The 17,180-nt window shown below is 35.0% G+C and overlaps 1 long non-coding RNA gene across 1 annotated transcript in view; it reads right to left on the bottom strand.

Moving 5' to 3' along the window:
• Nucleotides 1-16,916, bottom strand: part of LOC133085295 (uncharacterized) — a 123,438-nt gene extending 106,522 nt beyond the window's left edge. The window contains exon 1 of the long non-coding RNA XR_009699547.1: nucleotides 16,831-16,916. This is a non-coding gene — a long non-coding RNA (uncharacterized LOC133085295). The remainder of the gene's footprint in view (nucleotides 1-16,830) is intronic.
• Between the last annotated feature and the right edge of the window lie 264 nt (nucleotides 16,917-17,180).

The following is a 17,180-nucleotide window of genomic DNA, read 5'->3' as shown; positions in this document are numbered from 1 at the left end:
GGAGGGTAGGGAAGGAAAGGGAAGGATTGGGACTTTGGGATTAGCAGAGGCAAACTATTATATATAGGATGGATAAATAACAAGGTCCTACTGTATAGCACAGGGAAGTATATTTAATATCCTGTGATAAACCATAATGGAAAAGAATATGAAAAAGAATATACATATATATAAGTGAGTCACTTTTCTGTACAGAAATTAACACAACATTGTAAATCAACTATACTTCAATAAAAAAGTCTGGAGCTCTAAGGAATGATCTAGACTAAGGAGATAAATTTGTGAGTCATTTGTATATACATAAGTGGTAACTGAAGTCATATGTATGGATGAGATTACCTAGAAAAGAAGTACAGCATTAAAAGAGAGCCTAGAGCTGAACTCACAAACAAGAGCTCAGCATGCCCGGCAGCCTTCATGCCTGCCTCTGCTTTCATCCTTCTATCTGCACTTAAATTGACTTATCACCAGTTGACCTACATTTTCATCTTGGCTGGTGCCAGGCTCTGCTTTTTTCTGTCCATAATCAGTAGTGGTGATTCACCTATGCTGTTTCTGGCCTTTGTCCTCAAGTGGTTTTATCTTTCTGTAATCATGTTAGTCTTCAAACCCCCCAAAGACTCTCCTGACTACATGGCATCGTTCACCCTACTATACAGAAAGCAGCACAGGGTAGTGGTAAAGAGCCAGAAAACCTGTGTTCAAAATTTGGTTTTGCCAGTTCCTAGTTAGTTATTTATCCTTTCTGTGCTTTGGTTTTCTCATCTATAAAGAGAGAATAATAATACCATCTATCTCACAGGATTATTGTGGGAAGTAGAATTCATGTGAAACCTTAAGAATAGTTTTGGCACATAACTCGTAAAAGCTCAATAAATGTTAGCTACTATGATGATATTTGCCACTGTAACTGACAAAGCTAGCTTCAAGTCATCATCACTGGTCTAGAACCAGGGTGGGTAAGAAAGGAGCTGGAGTGAGGGGTGAGTTGAAATAGTACTCAAAAAGATAGTCAGGGATGGCCTCATAAAAGATAATCTGATGAAAAAGGAGCCAGACATTCAGAGGCAACATCAAACAAGAGTAAGCTTGGTATGCTGGATGGACATAAGTAAAAGATAGTGTGGCTGGAGAATGGGGAAAAGGGAGAGAATGACAGGAGATGAGGGAGATGGGTTCTATCATATAGTGCTCATAGACCAAAGTGAAGAGCTTGGATTTTATCCTCAACTTAATGTAAAGTACTGAATTATGTAATCAGATTTACATTAAAAATTTTTTTATAGTATTGTGGTAAGACCATGTAGCATGAGATCTACCCTCTTAACAGTACTGTTAAGTGTACAATTTTTAAGCGTACAATATAGCATTGTTATCTATAGGCACAATGTTGTACAGCAGATCTATAGAAGTTATTTATCTTGTATAACTGGAAATTTGTATCTGTTGATTAGCAACACCTCATTTCTCCTTCCTGCCGGCCTCTGGCAACCAACATTCTCCTTTCTGCTTCTATGAGTTTGACTATTTTAGATACTTCATGTAACTGGAATCACGCAATATTTGACCTTCTATGAATGACTTATTTCACTTAGCATAATGTCTTCAAGGTTCACCCATATTGTGTTGCATATTGCAGGATTTTCTTTTTTTAAAAGGCTGAATAATATGCTATTGTATGTATACACCACATGTTTGTTATCCATTCATCCATCAATGGACATTTAGGTTGATTCCACATATTGGCTACTGTGGAACATGAGAGTGCTAATATCTCTTCAAGATTTCCATTCTTATGGAAAAATACCCAGAGTGGAATTGCTGAACCATATGGTATTTCTATTTTTATTTTTTTGAGGAACCTTCATTTGTTTTCCATATGAATACCATTTTGCATTCCCACTAACCCAGTGTACAAGGGTTCCAACTTTTCCACATTCTTGTCAACATTTGTCGTTCTTTTCTTTAAATGGCCATCTTAATAGGCATGAGGTGGTATCTCACTGTGACTTTGATTTGCATTTCCTTGATGATTAGTGACATTACCTGTTGGTCATTTGTGTATCTTCCTTGAAGAAATGTCTATTTAAGTCTTTAGACCTTTTAAATTCAGGTTACTAGTTTCTTTGCCTTTGAGTTGTAGGAACTCCTTATATATTTTGGAAATGTACCCATTATTAGATATATGGTTTGCAAATATTTCCTACTATTCCATAGTTTGCCTTTTCACTATGTTGATTGTTTCCTATGCTGTGTAGTAGCTTTTTAGTTTGATGAAATCTCACTTGTTTATCTTTGCAGATTTATATTCTTAAAAGGTTACCTTAACATTGTAAAGCAACTATACTCTAATAAAAATTTTAAAATAAATAAATAAATATGTCAAAAATTTCTTATAAAAAAGGTCACCTTGAGTACTATGTGGAGAATGAATTTTGGGGGAAAAAGGCAAGAGGAGAAGTGGGGAAATCAGATAACACAGCTGTTGTAAAACCACGGAGAAGGATGAAGGTAGCTTGGACTAGGATTGTAAGGGTGGGGAAGAAAAACAGACTCTGACTCGGTTCTAGGAGTAGAAGGGGCAGAATTTGTTGGTGCATACAGTGGACGAAAGAGGAAACATGGAAAATCCCCAGGTTTTTGGCTTGAACAACTGGGTGAATATTTATGATGTGATGAGGAAGATTGAAAAAATGAGTTTGGGACATGGGTGGAAATTAGGTCAGGTTAGTAAACTGTTATGTTGCTTACTGTCTTTTACCCTACATGGTAAGTCTGGATATTACTCACATAGTTCTGGTGACTGTTTCCTTACATTAGTACTGAGGATCAGTGTTCTAAAATATTCTTTGCAACATTTGAGGACTACAAAATCTCCTTGATCATGATTTCCCGTGCCCCTGTAAGGTCACAGGAACATACAGTATCATTATGCTGGGTCCTATTCAATTACATTGCCTGCTTCATAGAGTACCACTAGTACAATGCAACAACCTATTCTATCACTATCTCTCAGTTTGAGAAAAACCATCTACTTTCCAAGTGTTAGAACTGAATGATCACAATGGAGTTAGTCAAGCCTATTTCTTGACCTGAGCAACAACAAAATAGTCTTGTTTCCAAGTCAAAAAAAGAATATGAGTCAAGAACCAAGGACTTTTCTGAATTTAACACTACATCACGCTAATTCTTTCAGATAGTACCTTTAGGTTTAAAGAAATTTAAAATTAAATGTATTACTAAAACATCCCTTCCAATATTTATTTGACCACATCATTCAATAGGTGACCATATACTTTGTCATCCAAGCCAGTACATTTTTGAAAGTGAGAGAAGGAGTTATTGATAATTACAGGTAAACAATATGCCTGGGATTGTCCAGGCATATTGGGACCTATGGTCACTCATTTCATAAAGCATGATATTTTAAAAATGAAAGTCCAGAACAGCATATGGTTTCATTTAGCTAAATCAGGTGGTAAAATGTAAAGAATAAAATGAAAGGAAAATCAGGAATTCTGCATCTACTTAATGTTCCTTCTTTTCTTTGTCTTCTGTTCGATTGATTTAAATATATTTATTTGATTGATTTAATAACTGATGTTTTGAAATGTCTGATTACGTACCTGTGACTTAAATTTGTGGCACAAATCCAGATAAGGTACTCATTTCATTATATCAACCTAGGTCAGATACTAGTGCTTTAAAAATATAAAGAGAAAAATAAAATAAAGAGGATGCTACAGATACATCATCTATACATTCAAAAGAAAAACTAAACTTATTTCAAAAATCAAAATAATAAAATTATAAAGGTTAAAAAAAACTAATTCTGGGCTTCCCTGGTGGCACAGTGGTTAAGAACTCGCCTGCTAATGCAGGGGACGCGGGTTCGAGCCCTGGTCCGGGAAGATCCCACATGCAGCGGAGCAACTAAGCCCGCGAGCCACAACTACTGAGCCCATGTGCTACAACTACTGAAGCCCACACACCTAGGCCCGTGCTCTGCAACAAGAGAAGCCACCACAATGAGAAGCCTGCACACCGCAACGAAGAGTAGCCCCCACTCTCTGCAACTAGAGAAAGCCTGTGTGCAGCAACAAAGACCCAACGCAGCCAAAAATAAATAAATAAATAAATTTATAAAAAATTAAAAAAAAAAACCTAATTCTAACATTTATTGTAGTTAATAGATAAAATACATATATTAATAGGTTTATTAAATATATGCATACAAAGGAAATATTGTTTACAATTAGAATAAGACTATCATGTCTAAGCTAAATCAGGCCGAATACCAAATCTTTAGTAACCAAAGGGAAAATGTTCCCCATAATGTAAACATATACTTGGGGATGTTTATTTTCTCATTTCAGTTTCATTTTCAAAATATGCTGTATTTTCTGTGAAACCCATTTTTCATCTGCCCAATTACTAGCACTCTTTTTTCTACTATCAAAAATGATCATTTGTTTCCTTATTATAGTAGATAAAACATCCTTTCATTGTTTCAGCTCACAAGCTGTGCAGATCCTACCCACTGTTCTTGCCTCCAGCACTTCACATTATTGGTGTATTATTTCATGCATGCCCTACTCTTTTATCAATTGCTTTTGAAGTAATGTTAATAGACTAGAAAATTGAGACATTTATGAAGTATAGGCAGTGTTTATGAAAAAATCCATAAAATATGACACAGGCAAGACAAGATAAAAGCAGCATTTTAATAGATTATGGCAAAGGGATCCTGTCAGAGTTGACAACTGACTCCTTCGAGATCACTAATTTTTATGGGATTAATTCTGTGGTATAAAAAATGAAGTTAAACGTCCTAATTAATCTGTAAATAGCATACCCACAATTAAACCTTGTGGCCCCTTCTTGGATTAGGGCTGCAATTTTTGAAAAGTAATTATCTCATATTCATAATGAAGAAAGTTTTGCTGCTTTCATTTTTTTTTTTTTTAAGGCATTTCAACTAAAAAATCCACCTGGATTTCAACTCGAATAACAATCTTCCGATAAGAAAATCAGTTCACAGCTTGGTGTGCAGCCACATCCATTAGACTTGTCGGCGATATGATTATGAATGGTTTATAGATTAAGAAAATAAAATTTGGAGAAATGGTACAGGAGTGAGGTAGTGGAGGAAAACCTAGAGTTTCTCCATATTTGAGCAACTGTTCTTTATTCCACAATTTATAGCACCCAGAAAGGTATTTAGTTCCCTTCTGTCATGGAGGTGATAACATGTGAGGCCCTGTCTCTAACACAGGAGTTAGAAAGTACATTATGTAGGAGTTAGAAATAAAGCTGTTGTCCAGCTTTTCCTGACACTGTGGCAGGGTGCTCAAGAAACGTTGGTTCCATTTCCTTTCCTTTCTTCCCCTTTAATATTTGAGTTTTAATAATATGTAGTCAGATGGAAATAAAAATTTATGAAATATTAATTATTTTTGAATATTTTTAAAGACGTAATGTTAACAATGCATACTAGCCCTTATGATTCACATTCATTATTTCATTGCATCCAGACAACAGCTCCAGAGACAAGTATTATTGCTACCACTTTGTTAAAAATAAGGAAACTGAGGCTCAAAGATGTTAAAAGAATTACCCTAATCATATGTATATGATAGGAGATAGAACAGATTCTTGCATCTAGATCTCCTGACTTGAAATTCTATGCTTTTTTCATTATAAGAATACTGTGAGGTTATGTCTTTGCAATCAGAAATAATCTGTTGATACAGTAAAATATTCTATCAGTTTTGGTGAAGAGAAAATTATTCAAATCAGTGAGCTACCAAGTTAAAAAAAGGGTTTAATGACTACTTACTTTCCATTTGGACATTCAGCTTTTTGGAGGAATGGGAATATATGGAACCATCTTTTTTTTAAGGAGGACAGATATTTTCTTCTTTGAATCCCATGAGAAAGTAGGATTGTGACAGTTAATCACTTTTTTCATTGATAGTCTATGACCCTGGCAGTAGGTAAGCTGTGGTTGTATTCTTTTAGAAAATAGTGCAGCAACATGGTATACTACTATCATATTTGAGAGAAAGATCTTTTAAATTGCTATTACTTGGCAAAGTAGTACCAATATTAGGAAAGCAGACACCGACATTCTCCAGATGTAACAATGTCATTTTCTGATTGTTTTTAATCTTATTATAAATGGTTTAAATATTTTGGCTGAACTGATCAGTTGATGTGGTTAACATGATTAAATGACTTATTTATTTGATGCTTAACTGATGGAATCCATTTCACACCAGAGGAATCTTGCAGTCTACCCAAAATCTTTTGCATTTCATATGAGAAAATAAGGAACCGAGAGACAGGAAGTGATTTGCTCAAGATCAATACAAATTATGTTGCAGATTCCTGACTAGAACTCACTTATGATTCCAAGTCCAAGTTCCCTTCCAATAAATTATCTTATCTGATTTTATCGGACTATTATTCAGTCAAAAGCTTGGCTATACATTGAATCGAACATTCTTCAACAGGTAAAACATTTAAGAACAGTTAGGCCCAGTATTATAAACGTGATTGCAAAGAGAAGTCCTAAGCTGACAGAAAGAGAAAATAATAAATGGCACCTTTTTCATCTCTAAACTCTCTAATACCAAGAAAACACCTTAAAGCCCTTGCCTTGGGTAAAAATATTTGAAATGCCAAATCTGGTTATTAATTCATCTCGATGTGTGTCGGGAAGGATTACTACAGTTAAGTATATTCTAAGCCTGTTTATACCCAGCATTACTCCTAAAGTTCCAGTAAGAGTGCCTATTTTTATTTTTATTTTTGAAGTGACACTAACCTGAGAAGAAAGAAAAAAACAGTATGTTTAAGCCATTCTTCAAAGCTCATCCATGAAGCTATTTTGATGTTTTTTTTTTAAAAAAAGGAGGCAAGCTGCAGCTAAACTAGATAGCTTCACTCTCACATTCTCTGAATACAAATAACAAAAGGACGTGATGTACTTACAGAGTTTAATAATCAAATTTGAAATCCTGCTTATTTATGCAGTTACTATGTCCTAGAATTGAAAATAGAGACAACCAGTCACAGAGGATCACTTTTAACATTATTGTTTTCACATCTTTATTTAAGTGCAAATGGGGAAGCCTCCCTGTATGGCAAGGTGCATGCGACAAGGAATTTTCACATGGCCAGCCCATGTACTCAGTAATGCCACAGAGACAGGCATAAAGGTTTTTTATTTTTAAGTACTTAATACTCCTTACTAAATAAATAAAGTTGGGTACCTCCGAGTCAAAGAGTTGATTCTGCTATATATGGTGGGTGATTCATTTTAAATATCTTTCAATGGTACACAGTGACTCCTTTCTAGGGTATGTAATGCCTCCATGTAATTATCAGTAACATTTCTTACATTCACAGAGTGTTCAATATCACTGATAGAAGACAATGACCACAGTCTTAAAGAAAGTAAAAATATCTTTCATGACTTTAACTGCAACATACTCTGCACTAGCAAAACGAACATTTTCCAAACCACTTTTGTTTTCAGTTCCTGATTACTCCCATGACTCAAACCACTTAGATTTTATGTTTTAGATTACTCCCTTTTACATTCGATTACCACATCAGAAGGGTCATAATTGATTTGAGATCTACCATCTCTCTGCTTGCCACAAAACCACCTGTGTTAAGAGTTTGAGGAATTTTGATGCAAGCATAGAAGAAATTATAGATTCCTGGTTATTGTGCTTAGGCCATTTAAAAAACCTACTTAAATATCTCACATCAATAGGATTCTATATATATTTCTAAGAAAGATCAGTTACCTTTTATTTTTCAACTTTTGTAAGAAATTCTGTCCTTTCTTACAGCCATCAACCAGAAGACACAAAGTAAAATAACATGGAAGTAGAAATAGAAAATTAGTATGGTGGAACAGAAACACATATATTGTTAGATCTCAAGGGTCAACGTGGTAAATCAAGTTGTGTAATTCTTTTGATGGTTATTTTGTAAGTCTTGGGTTAGGTAATGGTATTGTTGGAACAGTAAGCCTTTAACGTCTGTGCACTTTGGATCACCTTAAGCCAGCTGGTTCCTCTCAAAATTGCTCATCTTTTGTTCTTATTAAGTTCTGACCTGGGCCCCTAGCCTTAAGACAGCTATGTGCTTTCTGCAGCCAGGATATCCTCTTCAAGACTGTCAGACAATTTCAAATGATTGATGTGCTAGTCTGGTGCTCTGGTATTTTTCCCTTTTGTAAGTCTCCAGTAAATCTACAGCTCATTCTATAAGAATGCTAATTAGGTCTACTCTTACTTAACTTCATGCACGTTTTTCTTGTTTTCCTGTATCTTTGGAGGCGAGCTTGAAATTTATAAAACAGTGTGTTTCTAAAAAATTTTTTTACACTATTACATACAAATAAAACACATTTTCCACCAAAGGAAACAATTCAATCAGTAAACTTAGTTGACTCTCTTCCCTCTGGAACTGCGCTGCATCCATTGGACAAACCTGAAGCATGTTTCCTAGGTCCACTCTGAAAATTAGAAATCATTTACTCACTTGCCTTTTACTCCTTTTCCCTGTTACTTCTTACTACTTTTACTCTTATTTGGATGGCGCTCTACCCCTTCCCTCATGATCAGAGGCAACCGGTACAGGAGGTCTTGGACTCCTTTATCTCTGAAGTCATTTTGGTTCTGCTCCAGAGGATCACTGAGGGAATCTCATCTCACAAAAGCCATGTGACTAACTGAGTCACAGTCTTCCATCAGGCAAAGCCCAAGCAAGGCAGAATCTGGCTCTTTTAGGTTGTCAAGCTTGCTTCCTTACCATAGAGATGTTTTCATATAAAGACAGACCTCCATCAATCTCAGGGCATTAATTCTAAATCTCTTGGCTTAACACATATTGTACCACATTTCCCAAACAATCTCATGATTGATTGTCCTTTTTGGGCCTTGCATAACCTCTCATTCTGAGGCTCAGAACTGAATTTCTGGCTTAAACTTTTTGCTTTCATTCTTGACCATATTTGGATTTTTTCCTCTAAATAAGTTACTTCCCTAGTAAACTGCTGGGCCACTAAGGTTCCCAGAGCCCTATAACTATACGGAACACATCCAACATGCGCAACTTGAGTCCAAAAGTAAGACCTGGGTATCTTACAATGGATACCATTGGGTTAACAAACACAATTGGAATACAGATGGATGATTAGGAAAAAAAATATCTATTTAAAATTTACTTGTATGTAAGACAATATTCTTATTCTTAGAAAAAATACACACTGGAGTATATGAGTAAAAGACTATGCAAATAACTTTTAAAAGGTTCAGAAAAAAATGTGTGTGCACATGTATACACACATACATAAATACATTCATAATATATACATGGTATAGGGCTTCCCTGGTGGCGCAGTGGTTGAGAGTCTGCCTGCCAGTGCAGGGGACATGGGTTCAAGCCCTGGTCTGGGAAGATCCCACATGCTGTGGAGCAACTAGGCCTGTGGGCCACAAGTACTGAGCCTGCGCGTCTGGAGCCTGTGCTCCGCAACAAGAGAGGCCGCGATGGTGAGAGGCCCGTGCACTGCGATGAAGAGTGGTCCCCGCTTGCCACAGCTAGAGAGAGCCCTCACACAGAAACGAAGACCCAACACAGCCATAAATAAACAAACAAATACCTAAAAAAAAATATATATATATATACATGGTATATATATACATATATATATATACACATATATATACGTACATATACACACACACACACATACACATATGCAAAGGGGGGGGGAGAGAGAGAGTGAGCACACTCATCTGATAAAGGAAATGGGGCAAAATGTCAACAACAGGTGAATCTGGCAAGAAGATATATACGTGTTCTATGTACCATTCTTATTTTCACAATTCTTCAGTGAGTTTGAAATAACTGCAAAATAAAACCAAAAAGAAACAAAAATTGTGCTTCAGAATGCCAATAGCTTTTACATATCAAGATAGAGTCAACTATGGTGAGGGGATGGAAGAGACCTGAGGAAGGCAGGGGAATTTGTGCAGGAGACAGAAGTCTCTTAATTGAAGTGCCTGGTGGTCAAAAAGAGAAAGAAAATACTTGGAAAACTCAAAATTGGAAGGGCAATTCCTATAGAGATGAGAGTACATTCATATGCCCAGAGAAGATTTCTTTATTCTTTATATACCATAAACATTAAGGAACTGAAATATTTGTATTTTATGGGGATGTGTAAAAAATGACTTTGTGTATTAATGTCTATGCTATTTGTACTTCTACACACTAAATGTAATACATCTAACTGGAATGTAACAATAAGAGGATCAACACTATGGATAGAGTTAATATGTGCTTATCTGAAACTTATCAGATAAAGAAAGAGTGCCAAAATAAACAAGCCGAAATGAGAAGGGACATTCAAAGTACATTATTGTGTTACTGGAACATCTGGTACTAACACTGTCAAGTTTACATATGTTCTCAAATACTTATTTATGTAACAATCAAATGCTAAGCATTCCAGCTGCACTTGTAAACTTTTTATGAACTGAAGTCATACGCTCAAGCTCAGCTAAACATACTTGACAGAGGGAGGAGCGTGAGGAAACTGTTAACTCTCGGAACTGAAGTTTCATTGCAGTAAGACCTTCTGGCAGTGTTATGGACCAGTGTTTGGTGTGACAACTAAGCTGCTGGCTCATGTGAGATTCATTTCATTCTAGTAAGTAGAATCAGAAATATCCAATCAATGGGTCAAAATCATGATTTAGCGGCTACCTTTTATGGACATAAGTTAGCCAGGAAAGAAAATCGTATTCAGATTAAAAAAATAAAGCAACATGATGATATTGAGTCATTAAGAAAAGAAATATTTGATACTAAAGTGAAAAAATATTTTCCTCCACACATCCTAGAGCTAGCACAGGTAGGCTGATGGATTGTGGCAATGCATAAATTAGAAAAGATAGCATAAAAAGAGGAGGCGCCGGGCTTCCCTGGTGGCGCAGTGGTTGAGAATCTGCCTACCAATGCAGGGGACACGGGTTCGAGCTCTGGTCTGGGAAGATCCCACATGCCGCAGAGCAGCTAGTCCCGTGAGCCACAATTACTGAGCCTGCGCGTCTGGAGCCTGTGCTCCGCAACAAGAGAGGCCGCGACAGTGAGAGGCCCGCGCACCGCGATGAAGAGTGGCCCCCGCTTGCCACAACTAGAGAAAGCCCTGGCACAGAAACGAAGACCCAACACAGCCAAAAATAAATAAATAAATAAAAAGAGGAGGCGCTCTTGTATGGTGATCATCTGATATTGCTCCTAATGAAAACTTGTGAAACTTGTGTGAAACTTGCCTCCTTAGCGACAGGATAAACAGTAACTATCTTAAACCCATTTTAAAGAGTACAAAGGCAAGAACAGAGGGAAATAAGTATTTCTATGCTGTTTTTCTCTTCTACTAACAAAAGAAACTGGATAGACATTATATTTCCCTAATCATTGTTTTGATCCAATTTCTAGAGTATGCAATGTTGCAAAAAGGAACTCACATAGTTCTTTATTTTATGAACAGAAGATCTAAAGTGATTTCTGCCAGGTTGAGGTTAAAAGGACATATTTTTGGGGAAAAATATGAATCTCCTCCCCCATTGATCTGACCAGCAAGATTCTGAAAGTTTCCTTTAGAATCAACCAGATGTTTCAGAGTGATGCATTGATCTTGAGGCGTGAAAAACTGGAATCTATGTGATCTTCCTGCATGCACTTTACTTGTGCCAGCACTTGCAATCACAAATCTTGGGCCTAGCAAAAATCTTTTCTTTCCCCCGTGTAGCTTTAGAATAGTGGCTTTCAACCTTAGATATATATACAAAATCTCAAACCTAGGCCCCTCCCTAGACCAATTAAGTCAGAGTGAAACTCAGGAATCAGCCCCATGTGATGGTTCCAAGACTGAGAACACTGCTTAGAATGAGGATGGGCATTCTTTAGGGATCATGGGATTAGTTTTGCAAATATAGCATTTTTGCAAAATAATTTGGAAGCCCTAGGTGCTCTCCATCCTCTGACTTTTAATTAGGTCTGGAATCTGGGATTATTAACACAACAGCTCTGATTCTTCAAAATATACCTCTTCTCCCATTTTGAGAATACCTTAAGGGCTGGCAGGCGAGGATAGGCAGTCTAGACTTCTAAGCCCTACTGTTTCCTCCATTTTAGCTGAAGAAGAATGGAACAAGAACAATGGATTTTTTTCATTTTTGAAAAATTATGAAAAAAAGTAGTAAATTTTGCCTATAAAACTACATTGTTCAATCATGAAGGTGATGGAGAGGGTGGGGTTTAAGTGGGATCTTAAATCATAAGGAGAACAGGACTTAATAATGTTTTAAAAATGCCTTTTAGAACTTTTTGAAACAATGTGGCATATATATGCAAATTTCTGGGCAAACAGTATCAGCCAATGGAATAACTAGAATTCAACTTCAAGAAGAGTGACTCTAAGTCCCCCTCTGCCTGGACAGTTCCAGGTTATACCTACTGTCTCAGAGTAGTTACTAATAGTACCTTCTTTGATGCTCAAAGCATCCTGTTTGGATCATAAATTACATTATAAGGAATTAGACAGTTTTTATTGAGCAGAGAACTCAGTCTAAAAGTAGAACCAAGATACATGAATTACATATAGTAAGTACTCAACAAATATTAGCTGCTATAAGATTATTGTCATTATTATTAATTCACAAGCAACAGGTTTTAAAGACAGTCTATGTATGAAAAGGAAACAAAAATGCACACCCCAAGATTTCAATCATATCTCTACAATTGAATATTGTTTTTCTCTACATTCCCACATGTGGTCGTGTAGTGTCATCTTTGAAAATAGATGGCAGTCTTCTTACTCTTTTTTTGTATACAAAAATGTAATTCAAGATAATTACAAAAGGCTTTTTGTCTGCAAAATGTCAGAGGGATTTGTATAATGTAAAGATAGCTTTTAAATTATTACCAAATAAATGGCCTTCCTTATGATTATTATTATCCAAGTTTAGCAAATTACCTTCAATGCTTTGGGACAAGAAGGCAAAAAAATAAAAAATAAAAAAGACAGGAATGGCATTTAGATCTGCTTTAAATACAGCTATCTGAAGTGTTCTCTTGTTTTGACTTATTCCAGAAGGAAACTTAAAACAATGAGTAAATGAGTATAAGTTACAAAGAGGCATATTTTAGCTCAACATAAGGATTTTTAAAATAGAGTTGTCCAACAGAATGGTTTGTTTCAGGAAATGATGAGCTCCTTTGCTGAAGATATCCAAATTGAGACCGGATAAGCATATGCCAAGGATGCTGCAGGAAACATTTCTGCACTGTGTGGGAGATTAGCCAACAGAAGATGATGTCTTAGGTTCCTTCCAATGCTAAATTTTATAATCTTATATCTATTCCAAACATTAATAACTACTTTAATGATACAAACTCTGAGGGCCTAGTTAAGAAAATGAAAAAGAAGAAAAACAAACAAATAAACTTCTCTTGGGTTCCAGGGAAAGGAGACTATATGAAGAAGCTTTTTTTTAATGCTAAGATAAGAAAAGTTAGTACATTTTTAAAGTATATGTTTTATGATGCATGCAATTATTTTATAAGATTTAGTACAAACAACAAAGCATGCATTTCTACAAGTAAATGAACTGAAGAATAAGAAATCATTTGCTGAATTATTAAATTACACCAAACCAGAGAATAAGAAGCTAGGCAGAAAGCCACTGAAGGACTTGCTGAGCAAGGTTTTCTACAGCCTTACAGTCCTAGGGGGACAAAAACTATAGTTCAGAAACTTCCAAGGGGGAGAGATCTTGATTAAAAACTCCAGGATCTCAGTTAGAAACCCAGGTGTCCACATACTAGAAAAGCAGAGACAAACAAAAGGTAGACCGAGCATCACCAAATCTGCGATTGAGCCCTAGAGTTAGAATATGGTAATCTGCCAAGATTCTATTGGCAAACCAGATCCATAGAGAAAGATAACACTATCCAGAGCCACTACAGTTTAGCAAACATAATATTTGATACTAATAAAAAAATAAGAAAACAGACATGACACAAAATAGGACAGGAGAAAAAATCAGATCAATTGACGACCTGTTTATTGGAATTATCAGGTTGGATAAAGAGAGCTATAATTAGGTTCAAAAAATAAATAACATGAAGAATTTATAAATTCTAAAAAATCAAATAGAAATTCTGGGACTAAAAATGTAATAACTGAAATTTAAAACTCAATAGGTGGGCTAAAGAGAATATTGGAAGATGAAGAGAGGATAAGTGATCTGAAAGAAATACCAGAAAGTATTTGGGTTGAAATTTGGTGAATAAAAGAGATGAAATACTAAAAAGTTTATAGCTTTAATATAAGATGAGTAAAAAAGTATACCTAATTGGCATCCTAGAGGAAAAACAGGACAGGAAAAAAAACTGAAGAAATAAAGGCAAAGAATTTCCAAATTGAAAGACATCAAGTCAAAGAAAACTGCAACAAGTCACATCACAGCAAAACTGCTGAAAAAAGACAAAGAAAAAAATTTCCAAATTACAGAAATAAGAATGATAGTTGACTTTTCAATGGTAATATTGAAAGACAGATAACGGAATGACATTTTCAAGTTGCTGAAAGAAAACTGTCATCCTAAGATTTTATACCCACCAAAAATATCCTCCAAAAGTGAAAGTGAAATAAAGACATTAGCAAACAAACAAAAAAGCAAGTGAAATTGTTGCCAGCATATGCCCACTAAAATAAATACAAAAATGAGTTCTTCTGGAAAAAGAAAAATAATTCCAAGGAAACATAGAAATTCAACAGGGAGAGTAAAAACTGTGGGTAAATATAAATGAATACTGACCATACAAAATAGAAACTATGATGTGTTCTGAGGAATAAAACATAGATAGGACTAAAATGTTTGATAACAATAACACAAAGAATGGTGATACATGGACGTAAATATTCTAAGGTCCTAGCATTTTCCAAGAAGTTTTAAATGTATGAAATTATATTAGGTTGTAATAAGTACACGTTGTATGGTGTATTCTTTGGGATATGTACTAAAACATATAAAAGAATGTATACCTAACATGAAGAAAGTCTGATTAACCTTAAATAATGTAAAGAAGGAAAAAAAAGAAATACGAAACCAGTGAGAAAAGGAGAAAATATTGGGTTGCCCAAAAAGCTCACTCTGGTTTTTCTGTAACATCTTACAGAAAGACCCAAACGAACTTTTTGGCCAACCCGATAGTTAGACGATAAGTATAAACACAAATCCATGACTAATTAAAAGAACTGCTCCAATTAAGTGGCAAATAGTTTCAAACTGGATTAAAATTACAGCTAGACGCTACTTATAATGGATATTCTTTAAATATAAGAATAGAGAAAATTTGGAAGTAAAAGGATGAAAAAGTACGTACCATGGAAACACTAACCAAAAAAATCAGTGCAGTGTATTTATTCTACTTTGAAAGTGGATGTATAGTAAAAGGATATCCATCAGAAAGATAAAACAATTCTAAACTTGCTTTCACATATCTTCAACTATCTAAAGCAAAATTGACAAAACTTAAAGGAGAACATAATCCCATACAACCACCTCTCTCAATTACTGGTGAAGAAAGGAAAGAAAAAAATCAGCAAAGCTATAGAAGATCTAAAGAATATTAAAAAAAAAAATTAAAGTATAGTTGATTTACAATATTGTGTTAATTTCAGGTATACAGCCTAATGATTCAGGCTTTTGCAGACTGTATTTCAATGTTACAAGTAATTATAAGATATAGGATTTAATTCCCTGTGCTATACAGTAAATCCTTGTTGCTTATCTATTTTATGTATACTAATTTGTATCTGTTAATCCCATACTCCTCATTTGTCCATCCCTCTTCCCTCTCCCCTTTGGTAACCATAAGTTTGTTTTCTACGTCTGTGAGTCTGTTTCTATTTTGTATATGGATTCATTTGTGTTATTTGCTTAGATTCCACATATACGAGGTATCATATGGTATTTGTCTTTCTCTGACTTATTTCACTAAGCATAATATTCTCTAGGTCCATCCACATTGCTGTAAATGGCAATATTTCATTTTTTATGGCTGAGTAATATTCCATTATATATATATATTACAACTTCTTAAGCCAGTCATCTGTTGACAGGTACTTGTGTTGCTTCTGTGTCTTGGTTATTGTAAACAGTGCTGCTATGAACATTGGGGTGCATGTACTGAAGAATACTTTCAATAAACCCTCCTTAATTGGCATATATACAACCCTGCACCAAATAATAAAAGAATACATATATATATATGAATCATTTACCAAAATTGATCATGTGCTGGGCCATAAAGCAAGCCTCAACAAATTGCAAGAGACTAAAATTATCTAGACTACATTCTTTGACTATCATTTAGTTAAGCTAGAAATCAATAACCAAAAAATTACAAATATATTTGTTTCATATTCCAAACTAAGACTATAACAAATTGGAATTAATTCATATTTATTTTCTGTTAATTACCAAAAAAATTTAAATAGTGTTTTAACTTTTCATAGATGAAATGATATATAGAATTGTTTTTCTTAATTATTTTTGCCTATATGTCAAGTTTCCCCTTTTAAAGATGTCACTATATATACTTGGGATCACTAACATGATAAAGATTATAGTTGAATTGAAAACTTTGTTATTAAAAAAGAGCCAACTTGTCAACTTCCTTCACATATTTAGTTGATTGCCACAAAAACAAGAAAACATGTCTACTAACCTTGATAGACTGACTATATGGTCCAATGCTAGCAGGTGCCCAATGAGAAATATTCTGAACATGCGGAATCTCTTTAGGATGAAAGAGACCATCATCAATCTTTATGTCACTCTGGCGGATAAGGCAATCTATTGAGAAAAGTACTTCTTCTGGCAACATAGTTTCTACACATACTCTGAAAAATAAACCAAATTTAAAGGAACAACATAAAACAAAAAACCAAAACCAAAACCAAGAAAACCAATGTGGAAAGGATCTTCTCTCATTGTTGTAGTTCAAGGTCACTGATGGAACCTAAACATTAATTTCTTGTCCCTCTAAAAATTCTACTGAAGTGACAGTAGAAATAT

The sequence above is a fragment of the Eubalaena glacialis genome, chromosome 2, assembly GCF_028564815.1.
Source record: "Eubalaena glacialis isolate mEubGla1 chromosome 2, mEubGla1.1.hap2.+ XY, whole genome shotgun sequence".
Classification (NCBI taxonomy): Eukaryota; Metazoa; Chordata; class Mammalia; order Artiodactyla; family Balaenidae; genus Eubalaena; species Eubalaena glacialis.
This window is presented reverse-complemented; position numbering and strand designations above follow the sequence as displayed.